The sequence below is a fragment of the Neofelis nebulosa genome, chromosome 13, assembly GCF_028018385.1.
Source record: "Neofelis nebulosa isolate mNeoNeb1 chromosome 13, mNeoNeb1.pri, whole genome shotgun sequence".
Lineage (NCBI taxonomy): Eukaryota > Metazoa > Chordata > Mammalia > Carnivora > Felidae > Neofelis > Neofelis nebulosa.
The window spans coordinates 68,112,276-68,122,123 of record NC_080794.1 but is presented as its reverse complement, the minus strand read 5'-3'; the positions used below and the strand labels follow the sequence as shown (position 1 = coordinate 68,122,123).

The 9,848-nt window shown below is 42.8% G+C and overlaps 1 non-coding gene across 1 annotated transcript; it reads left to right on the top strand.

The window, feature by feature from the left end:
• The first annotated feature begins 404 nt into the window (after positions 1 to 404).
• Positions 405 to 571, top strand: LOC131494184 (U1 spliceosomal RNA). Its single transcript, XR_009253246.1, has one exon. It is a non-coding gene; the product is annotated as a U1 spliceosomal RNA (small nuclear RNA).
• Positions 572 to 9,848: the final 9,277 nt, after the last annotated feature.

The following is a 9,848-nucleotide window of genomic DNA, read 5'->3' as shown; positions in this document are numbered from 1 at the left end:
GGTCCAGGAGAGCAAGAAGTGAAATAAACCTGAAACCAGTCTTGTTCTAACACCTAACCAGGATTTGCCTACATTAAAGGGCATCTTTTACCAGACAATAATCTCAAGTGGTCGGGCATCAGCCTATCCATCTTGGTTAGACACTGGATATAAGTAATTTAATTAATAGTCCCCAAGATTCTACCATGCGTCTGGCTCTCAACTAGGCACCAGAATGGAAATATGAACAAGAGAGATACAAAGATTGTATACATGATGCTAACAGTTTAATTAGAAAGAGACACATCAACAATCTTTAAAGAGCTGATTATATTTAGAATTGTTAGAAGTGCTATTTACCAAAAAAAGCACATGTGAGCACGCACACACACACACACACACACACACACACACACACACAGGATATACTCACCTGACAGGGGAGATGCCATGATCACAAAGGTGGTTTTCCCAGGGCAAGTCTTATACACTGCACTCCCAATGTGCTGAGCCCTGTGATTTCCCCAAATGTGGGAAACGTGACTGTATAATTTGGAGGTGGGGTGGAGGTGGGACTGAGTTCCTGCTTTCTCATGTTTTGTTCTGGCCAGAGAAAGAGAGCTTCATTTTCTGCTTTGGTGTGGGTTTTCTTTTTAAGCCTAAGCCCTTTTTGGCTCATTTTTGAAGGAAACAAATTTGTTTCAGAAGATGAAAAACAAAAACAAAATCGAACACAAGATTTTATGAAAACACATCACATGGGATGCCTAAGTGGCTCAGTTGGTTCAGTGTCTGATTCTTGATTTTGGCTCAGGCCATGATCACAGGTTCGAGCCCTGCATGGGGCTCCACAGTACAGAGCCTGCTTGGGATTCTCTCTCTTCCTCTCTCTCTGCCCCTTCCCTGTTCATGGGTGCTTTCTCCCTCCCCCATCTCAAAATAAATAAATAAAACTTCAAAAAAAATGAAGAAAGCACATCATAGATGGGGGTTGTTTTGGCTGGTCAAAAATCTCAAAGAAAACCCTCCTAAGTGAATTTTCAAACTTACAAATGAGTAAGGCTTTGCACAGTCTGTTCCCTCTGCCTGGAACTCCTCTTTTCCCTGAAGACAGCCAAGGACCTAAGGTGAGAGCAAGCCTGATAAAAGTGAATGGCAGTGAGCCTGAGGATAGTGACGGAGGAGGAAGGGGCCTCAGGTAAGGGGTCAGGCGGCCCTTAGAAGAGTGTGACAAGGATTCACTGACCACATGAAGTTTGGACTTGATTTTCAGAACAGAGAAGCAACTTAAACATTTTAAGGTGAATCACATGCTTGAATTTGCAATGTAAAAAGATGCCCTCTTTGGAGAATGGTGCCTGGTAAAAGAGCAGGTTTGGGACAATTTGAAGATCATCTCAGCAACTACTTTGCATCAAGAGCCTGTTATATGACAGGCAGTGCATTCTGTGTATATTAACTCTCTTAACCTTTGTCTCCATTCTGTGTGGAGAGATTCAGGGTTGGGTTCATGGGCATGCTGCAAAGGGCCCCCCACTTAGCTCAGTCAGAAAAGTGCCTGACACCCAGAAGGGCTCTGTACTGGGGGTTTAAGGCTCTGTGGTGTCTGACTTGAAATTCCTAGTAATTTGTTCATGGATTATCTAATTTAAAATTTAATGTTATTTATTTTTGAGAGAGAGACAGAGAGAGAGAGAGAGAGCATGACCAGGGGAGGGTCAGAGAGAGAGGGAGACACAGAATCCAAAGCAGGCTCCAGGCTCTGAGCTGTCAGCACAGAGCCCGACATGGGGCTTGAACCCACGAACTATGAGATCATGACCTGAGCTGAAATCGGATGCTTAAACGACTGAGCCACCCAGGCACCCCAAGTCATGGACTGTATTTTGTAAGAGGAGTTCAATGGGAAAATGGAGCATGCACAGGGGCTAAGAGCCTCAGCTCACACAAGGTCCTGCTACCCCCAGGCTGTCTGCCTCGCTGGGTTGGGTTGTCAGCACCTTCTCCCAGCACCCTGGGCCCCACCAGACCTCCCCCACTTTCTCCCGGCCCCATGACCACTGACACTCTCCCACCGGGCAGTGACCAAGAAGTATAGGCCTGGAAAGACTTGCACCCCCCCCATCATCCTTTGTCCTAAGCAGAGGCTATCCCTCCTCTGGAGCGTCAGATGGAGCTCAGGCACTTGGTGGCCACTGTCCCTGCTCACTGCCTGGGGCTGGCAGTACCACAGGGTGTTTGGTAGGCAACCTGTCAAAGACAATCTTCTCACCTACCCCAATCCAAGTACCCAGACATAACTGAGATTTAGAACTCCCTCTATGTCTGTTTATGAAATTCTGACATATAGACAGATAGATAGATAGATAGATAATAGATAATAGATAGATAGATAGATAGATAGATGAGTTCTAAATCTCAACTATGTCTCATAAGAAAATTATGGGAGCCAATTCACATGTGAACGACCTTGGGGATCTTTCAAATGGGCATGATCATATTAATAATAAGCATATTGAACACTTTATATGACTGACCTAAATCTAAGCTCATTGCATGCATTATTTCTATTTACTTTTATAACTAACCTTAAAATCTGTTACCTCCATTTGGCAGATAAAGGACCAAGTCCTAGATAGTTAAGTAACTTGCCTGAGAAAAAACAGCTTCATTTGTAGAAATAAGATTTAACACCAATCTAGCTAAATTCCAGGCCACATCTCATAACCAGCTTGGGTACCAGTTCTAATCGGTCCAGCCTGCCCTTTTAACCAGTCAGGAAGACCAGAGGCAGAGAGCCTAGAAATTTTCCTACAGGTCTTACAGGGTAATAATTGGACAATCAATACTAGAACCCTGTCTGCTTCTTAATGCAAAACCCTTTGCTTTGTAAATGATAACATCCCCAAGCCCTGCAGAGCCATTAACCTCAGCTTTACCTGAGAGCATTTCTGCTAACAGGCGTTAAGGACCTACTTTGTCTGTGTCCACAGCTAGCAGAGGAGTGAGATGGAGCCCCTCTTCACTAGTTCACCTTGGGAGGAACAAGAATGAGATCCGGAGTTAAACTAGCCAATGTGTGGCACTTCCCCGAGTGCTCCGGGTCCAGAGCAGATCCCCTGATGAGTGGGACAGCTGGGCTCTCCAGTATACTCCAGCACTGCCCTAGCCCAGAAACTGATGGTTTTGCTTTTGTCTTTTCTCTCTTGATATGGATGAGTGTGATATAGCTTTCCTTTCAAGGGCCATGTTGAGCTGACTACACTGACAAGGAGTCTTGAACTCCCATGTCCTCATGTTGACCCTGCCTCCATGTAAACAAGCAAGAATAAACACAAAGCAAGCAAACATACAAACAAACACAAAGGGTATAGATCGGTGCTTGTGGACCTGTAATAACTTCCAAAAAATCTTCATGGATAAACTAACTCAACTAGTAATAATCATTCATTCGTACATTCATTGATTTTTTAAAAATATGTATTTATTGCCTTTCTACTAGGTACCACACCTTGTTCTGGGTGCTGAGGATTATAGCAGGGAACAGAACAGAAAATGGAATGCTCTCCTGGATCTGATATTCTGGGTAAGAGGCGACATGATAATTAAATATATAATACGTTGAATGGTGATCAATGCTATGGAGAAAAGTAAGCAGGTAAGTACAGAAAGGAATGCTGGGGAGCATGGCAAAGTGCTATTTGTATTTATCTATCTACCTATCTATTTATTTATTTTAGAGAGAGATAAAAAAACAGGAGAGAGGGGCAGAAGGAGATAGAATCTTCACCGAGCACGGAGCCTGACACAGGGCTCAATCCCATGACCCTGGGATCATTACCTGAGCCAAACTCAAGTGTGGACCACTCAAACGACTGAGCCACCCGGTACCCCTAGTGTTATTCTAATGGGGGATCAGAGAAAGCTTATCTCTGTTGTATTTGGGCAGAAACCTGAAAGAAGTGAGGGCTAAGCTACATACTGACCCAAGGGAAAACAATTCCAAAAAGCATTCCAGCAAGTGCACAAGCTCTGGGGTAAAAGCTCACTTATCATGTGCAGGGAAGCCTAAGGAAGCCAGGGTGACTGGTGCAGAGTGAGCAAGTGCAGGAAGAATAAGACCACAGAGGTGATGGTAGAAGGGCAGGGGCATCACCTAAAGCTTTATAGGCCAAGGCAAAGACTTTGCCTGTATCTTTTTTTTTTTAATTTTTAACGTTTATTCATTTTTTGAGAGACAGAGAGACAGCATGAGCGGGAGAGGGGCAGAGATAGAGGGAGACACAGGACCTGAAGCAGGCTCCATGGTCTGAGCTGTCAGCACAGAGCCAGACCTGGGGCTCAAACCCACCAACTGCGAGATCATACCTGAGCCAGTCGGACGCTTAACCAACCAAGCCACCCAGGCGCCCCTGCCTGTGTCTTTGAGATGGGAAACCACCAGAGGGTTTTGAACACAATGGTCATGTGATCTGAATAGACTCACTCTGGCCACCGTGTTGCCAGGGTGGGAATGGTGAAGACAGAAACAGGGTAGCCAGTTGAGAAATGATGGTGATGATCCACGTGAGAGCTGATGGCCCCAGTGGTACTGATAGGAGACTTGAAAAGGAGGTACGTTCAGGGTCTGTTTGAAGATAGAGCCCATAGAATTTTCTCTGAGGGTTGGCTGTGAGGAGTAGGAGGAAAAAGATGATTTCCTGAGTTTGGGCCTGAGCCATCAGCAGTGATGGGGAATAGGATGTGAGAGCTGTGTCGGACGTGTTCAGTGTGAAGTGCCTATTAGAGATCAAAAGGAGATGTTGAGTAGACAAGGTTATTTATAGTCTGCGGTTCAGGAGGGATGTCCTGGCTAGGAATAAAAATTTGTAGTTTTTAGCATATCGATTGTATTTAAAGCTATACCACTGAATAAAACCACACAGGAAAAAATGTACTCAGAAAAAAAAAACCATAATTAAAATGTGAATAACATGCTATATATATATATATATATATATATATATATATATATTATACATTAGGATATATATTACAGGTATAATGTATATAGTAGTTTATGAATCTTATAATAACTGCAAGATAGGAAGTATTCATCTCATTTCACAAATGGGAAGTGCAGGAAGGTTAAATGGCTTACCTGAATTAATTCAAGGAGCAAATGACAAGATGGGGCTCTGATTCAGGACACCACACTCCCTGAGTACAACTGCCTTGATTACCGTATGCTCTGGACACCGCAGTTTTTCCTAAGTGTAAGTTCTTTTCTTGCCCAAGGTTGGGATCTGTCTTAGGCACCAATCGCCAAGTGCAAAGCATCTGAGAGAGGGTGCTGAGGATAGTGATCATTGTTTTAACATCCTTGACCCTCTTTACAGGCACAATCTCCCTCACATTCAGCCTCCCACCTCGCCAAGTATCCAGGAGGGATCTCAGGAAAGGAGGCCACCAGAATTAAATGATTTTGTTGCAGAAGAAAAGGACCACAGAGTTTTATGCACCTCCCAAACCTGAGTGTTCCTGAAGTTTATAGCTGATGCAGAAAGGACAGGCTTGCCCTAGAGGCTGCTGTGAGCACAGGGAAGCAGGGCTGGTAGGAGAATGCATCTGACTCTCTGGGGGCTATGCCCGGGTGCAGCAGGGTGGCCACCAGCCCACCCTGTCCAGGGGCGGCTCCCTCCTCTTCCTAACCTGGACAGCCTTATGGGATTCTGGTGTTTGGCTAATTGTAACTGCCTCTGTCTCGTTCCTGAATGCACCAGTTTTTACAGTGTTCACAGCTGTTAATTAATGTAGAGCTCTCTTCCTGAACAGCCGCTGGCGTCTTTAGTGAAGTTATGGATTTTCTTTCTCAATTGCTCTAGAGTCACCCCGAGGCTATTAATTTGGGCTATTAGCCGTGGGTGATTTCAAAATCCATATTGATAATGCTGGGGCTGTGGTGGCTGCCTGCTACATGGGCTGTAAGTAAACAAGCAGTAGCCTCCTCAGTTATTTCTGCAGCAGCCAGAGTTTTCTGGGATTCTTTCTGGGAGCTAAGCTGGTCAGGTCACTGCAGTAGGAATCCTGTGCCGTGGATGACTCAGAGACAATAGCTGGCTTTCATAATATTAAAAAATGTATCAATAGTCATAATGACAATAACAATACGTTAATATAATAAAGCAATAATACTATATGGCTAATAATATTAATTTTCATTGACTAATTTATTATTTATATCAATAATTTTAAGAAACAAAGATGACAGCTGTTACCATGATAATTCGCTTATTAACTACTACTTTCAAGGGATTGCACAAAGCAATATTTTTTTTTTCATCAAATCTTCCTACTTCCTCTTTAAGAGTTTATTAGTACCACCATTCTGCAGATGAGAAATCTGAAGTTAGAAAGTTTATGCAAATTGTCCCAACCCACAGTGAGTGGCCAGAGCTCAGAGTCCCAAGTACTCTTGGGTTTAAACATTAGTCCTGCAGACTGGCCATTCCCCAAGTACTTGAAGACACTTGTTAACACACAGATTACCATACTCCTCTCTAGCCTCATTCGGTCAGGACCTCTGTGGCACACCCCCAAAGCTACAGTAGTAACAAGGTCTCCAAACAATAATCACGCATGCCCATCTGGTAACCTCTGTTTAATGACTTTTGGCCAACACATCATATAAGTGTGGGCTCTTGACCCCGACTGCTTGACTATGAATCCCAAATACACCACTTATTTGATGTACATCATTGACAAAGTTACTTAATCTGAACTGTGCCTCAGTTTCTTCATTTTTAAATGTTTATTTTTGAGAGAGAGAGAGAGAGAGAGAGAGCGCAAGCACACAAGCCAGGGAGGGGCAGAGAGACAGATGGAGACACAGAATCCAAAGCAGGTTCCAGGCTCTGAGCTGTCAGCACAGAGCCTAATGTGGGGCTTGAACTCACAAACGGACAGATCATGACCTGAGTCAAAGTCAGATACTTAACTGACTGAGACACCCTGGCGCCCCCCCCCCTTTTTTTTGTTTGCTTGTTTCTTTTTTAGTTTCTTTTTTTTTATTTTTTAATATATGAAATTTACTGTCAAATTGGTTTCCATACAACACCCAGTGCTCATCCCAAAAGGTGCCCTCCTCAATACCCATCACCCACCCTGCCCTCCCTCCCACCCCCCATCAACCCTCAGTTTGTTCTCAGTTTTTAACAGTCTCTTATGCTTTGGCTCTCTCCCACTCTAACCTCTTTTTTTTTTCCTCCTTCCCCTCCCCCATGGGTTTCTGTTAAGCTTCTCAGGATCCACATAAGAGGGAAACCATATGGTATCTGTCTTTCTCTGTATGGCTTATTTCACTTAGCATCACACTCTCCAGTTCCATCCACGTTGCTACAAAAGGCCATATTTCATTTTTTCTCATTGCCACGTAGTATTCCATTGTGTATATGAACCACAATTTCTTTATCCATTCATCAGTTGATGGACATTTAGGCTCTTTCCATCATTTGGCTACTGTTGAGAGTGCTGCTATAAACATTGGGGTACAAGTGCCCCTATGCATCAGTACTCCTGTATCCCTTGGGTAAATTCCTAGCAGTGCTATTGCTGGGTCATAGGGTAGGTCTATTTTCAATTTTCTGAGGAACCTCCACACTGTTTTCCAGAGTGGCTGCACCAATTTGCATTCCCACCAACAGTGCAAGAGGGTTCCCGTTTCTCCACATCCTCTCCAGCATCTATAGTCTCCTGATTTCTTCATTTTGGCCACTCTGACTGGCATGAGGTGGTATCTGAGTGTGGTTTTGATTTGTTTTTCCCTGATAAGGAGCGACCTTGAACATCTTTTCATGTGCCTGTTGGCCATCCGGATGTCTTCTTTAGAGAAGTGTCTATTCATGTTTTCTGCCCATTTCTTCATTGGGTTATTTGTTTTTTGGGTGTGGAGTTTGATGAGCTCTTTATAGATTTTGGATACTAGCCCTTTGTCCGATGTGTCATTTGCAAATATCTTTGCCCATTCCGTTGGTTGCCTTTTAGTTTTGTTGGTTGTTTCCTTTGCTGTGCAGAAGCTTTTTATCTTCATAAGGTCCCAGTAATTCACTTTTGCTTTTAATTCCCTTGCCTTTGGGGATGTGCCGAGTAAGAGATTGCTACGGCTGAGGTCAGAGAGGTCTTTTCCTGCTTTCTCCTCTAAGGTTTTGATGGTTTCCTGTCTCACATTCAGGTCCTTTATCCATTTTGAGTTTATTTTTGTGAATGGTGTGAGAAAGTGGTCTAGTTTCAACCTTCTGCATGTTGCTGTCCAGTTCTCCCAGCACCATTTGTTAAAGAGACTGTCTTTTTTCCATTGGATGTTCTTTCCTGCTTTGTCAAAAATGAGTTGGCCATACGTTTGTGGGTCTAGTTCTGGGGTTTCTATTCAATTCCATTGGTCTATGTGTCTGTTTTTATGCCAATACCATGCTGTCTTGATGATGACAGCTTTGTAGTAGAGGCTAAAGTCTGGGATTGTGATGCCTCCTGCTTTGGTCTTCTTCTTCAAAATTACTTTGGCTATTCGGGGCCTTTTGTGGTTCCATATGAATTTTAGGATTGCTTGTTCTAGTTTCGAGAAGAATGCTGGTGCAATTTTGATTGGGATTGCATTGAATGTGTAGATAGCTTTGGGTAGTATTGACATTTTGACAATATTTATTCTTCCAATCCATGAGCAGGGAATGTCTTTCCATTTCTTTATATCTTCTTCAATTACCTGCATAAGCTTTCTATAGTTTTCAGCATACAGATCTTTTACATCTTTGGTTAGATTTATTCCTAGGTATTTTATGCTTCTTCGTGCAATTGTGAATGGGATCAGTTTCTTTATTTGTCTTTCTGTTGCTTCATTGTTAGTGTATAAGAATGCAACTGATTTCTGTACATTGATTTTGTATCCTGCAACTTTGCTGAATTCATGTATCAGTTCTAGCAGACTTTTGGTGGAGTCTATCGGATTTTCCATGTATAATATAATGTCATCTGCAAAAAGCGAAAGCTTGACTTCATCTTTGCCAATTTGGATGCCTTTGATTTCCTTTTGTTGTCTGATTGCTGATGCTAGAACTTCCAGCACTATATTAAACAACAGCAGTGAGAGTGGGCATCCCTGTCGTGTTCCTGATCTCAGGGAAAAAGCTCTCAGGTTTTCCCCATTGAGGATGATGTTAGCTGTGGGCTTTTCATACATGGCTTTTATGATCTTTAAGTATGTTCCTTCTATCCCGACTTTCTCAAGGGTTTTTATTAAGAAACGGTGCTGGATTTTGTCAAAGGCCTTTTCTGCATCGATTGACAGGATCATATGGTTCTTCTCTTTTTTTTTGTTAATGTGATGTATCACGTTGATTGATTTGCGAATGTTGAACCAGCCCTGCATCCCAGGAATGAATCCCACTTGATCATGGTGAATAATTCTTTTTATATGCTGTTGAATTCGATTTGCTAGTATCTTATTGAGAATTTTTGCATCCATATTCATCAGGGATATTGGCCTGTAGTTCTCTTTTTTTACTGGGTCTCTGTCTGGTTTAGGAATCAAAGTAATACTGGCTTCATAGAATGAGTCTGGAAGTTTTCCTTCCCTTTCTATTTCTTGGAATAGCTTGAGAAGGATAGGTATTATCTCTGCTTTAAACGTCTGGTAGAACTCCCCTGGGAAGCCATCTGGTCCTGGACTCTTATTTGTTGGGAGATTTTTGATAACCGATTCAATTTCTTCGCTGGTTATGGGTCTGTTCAAGCTTTCTATTTCCTCCTGATTGAGTTTTGGAAGAGTGTGGGTGTTTAGGAATTTGTCCATTTCTTCCAGGTTGTCCAATTTGTTGGCATATAATTTTTCATAGTAT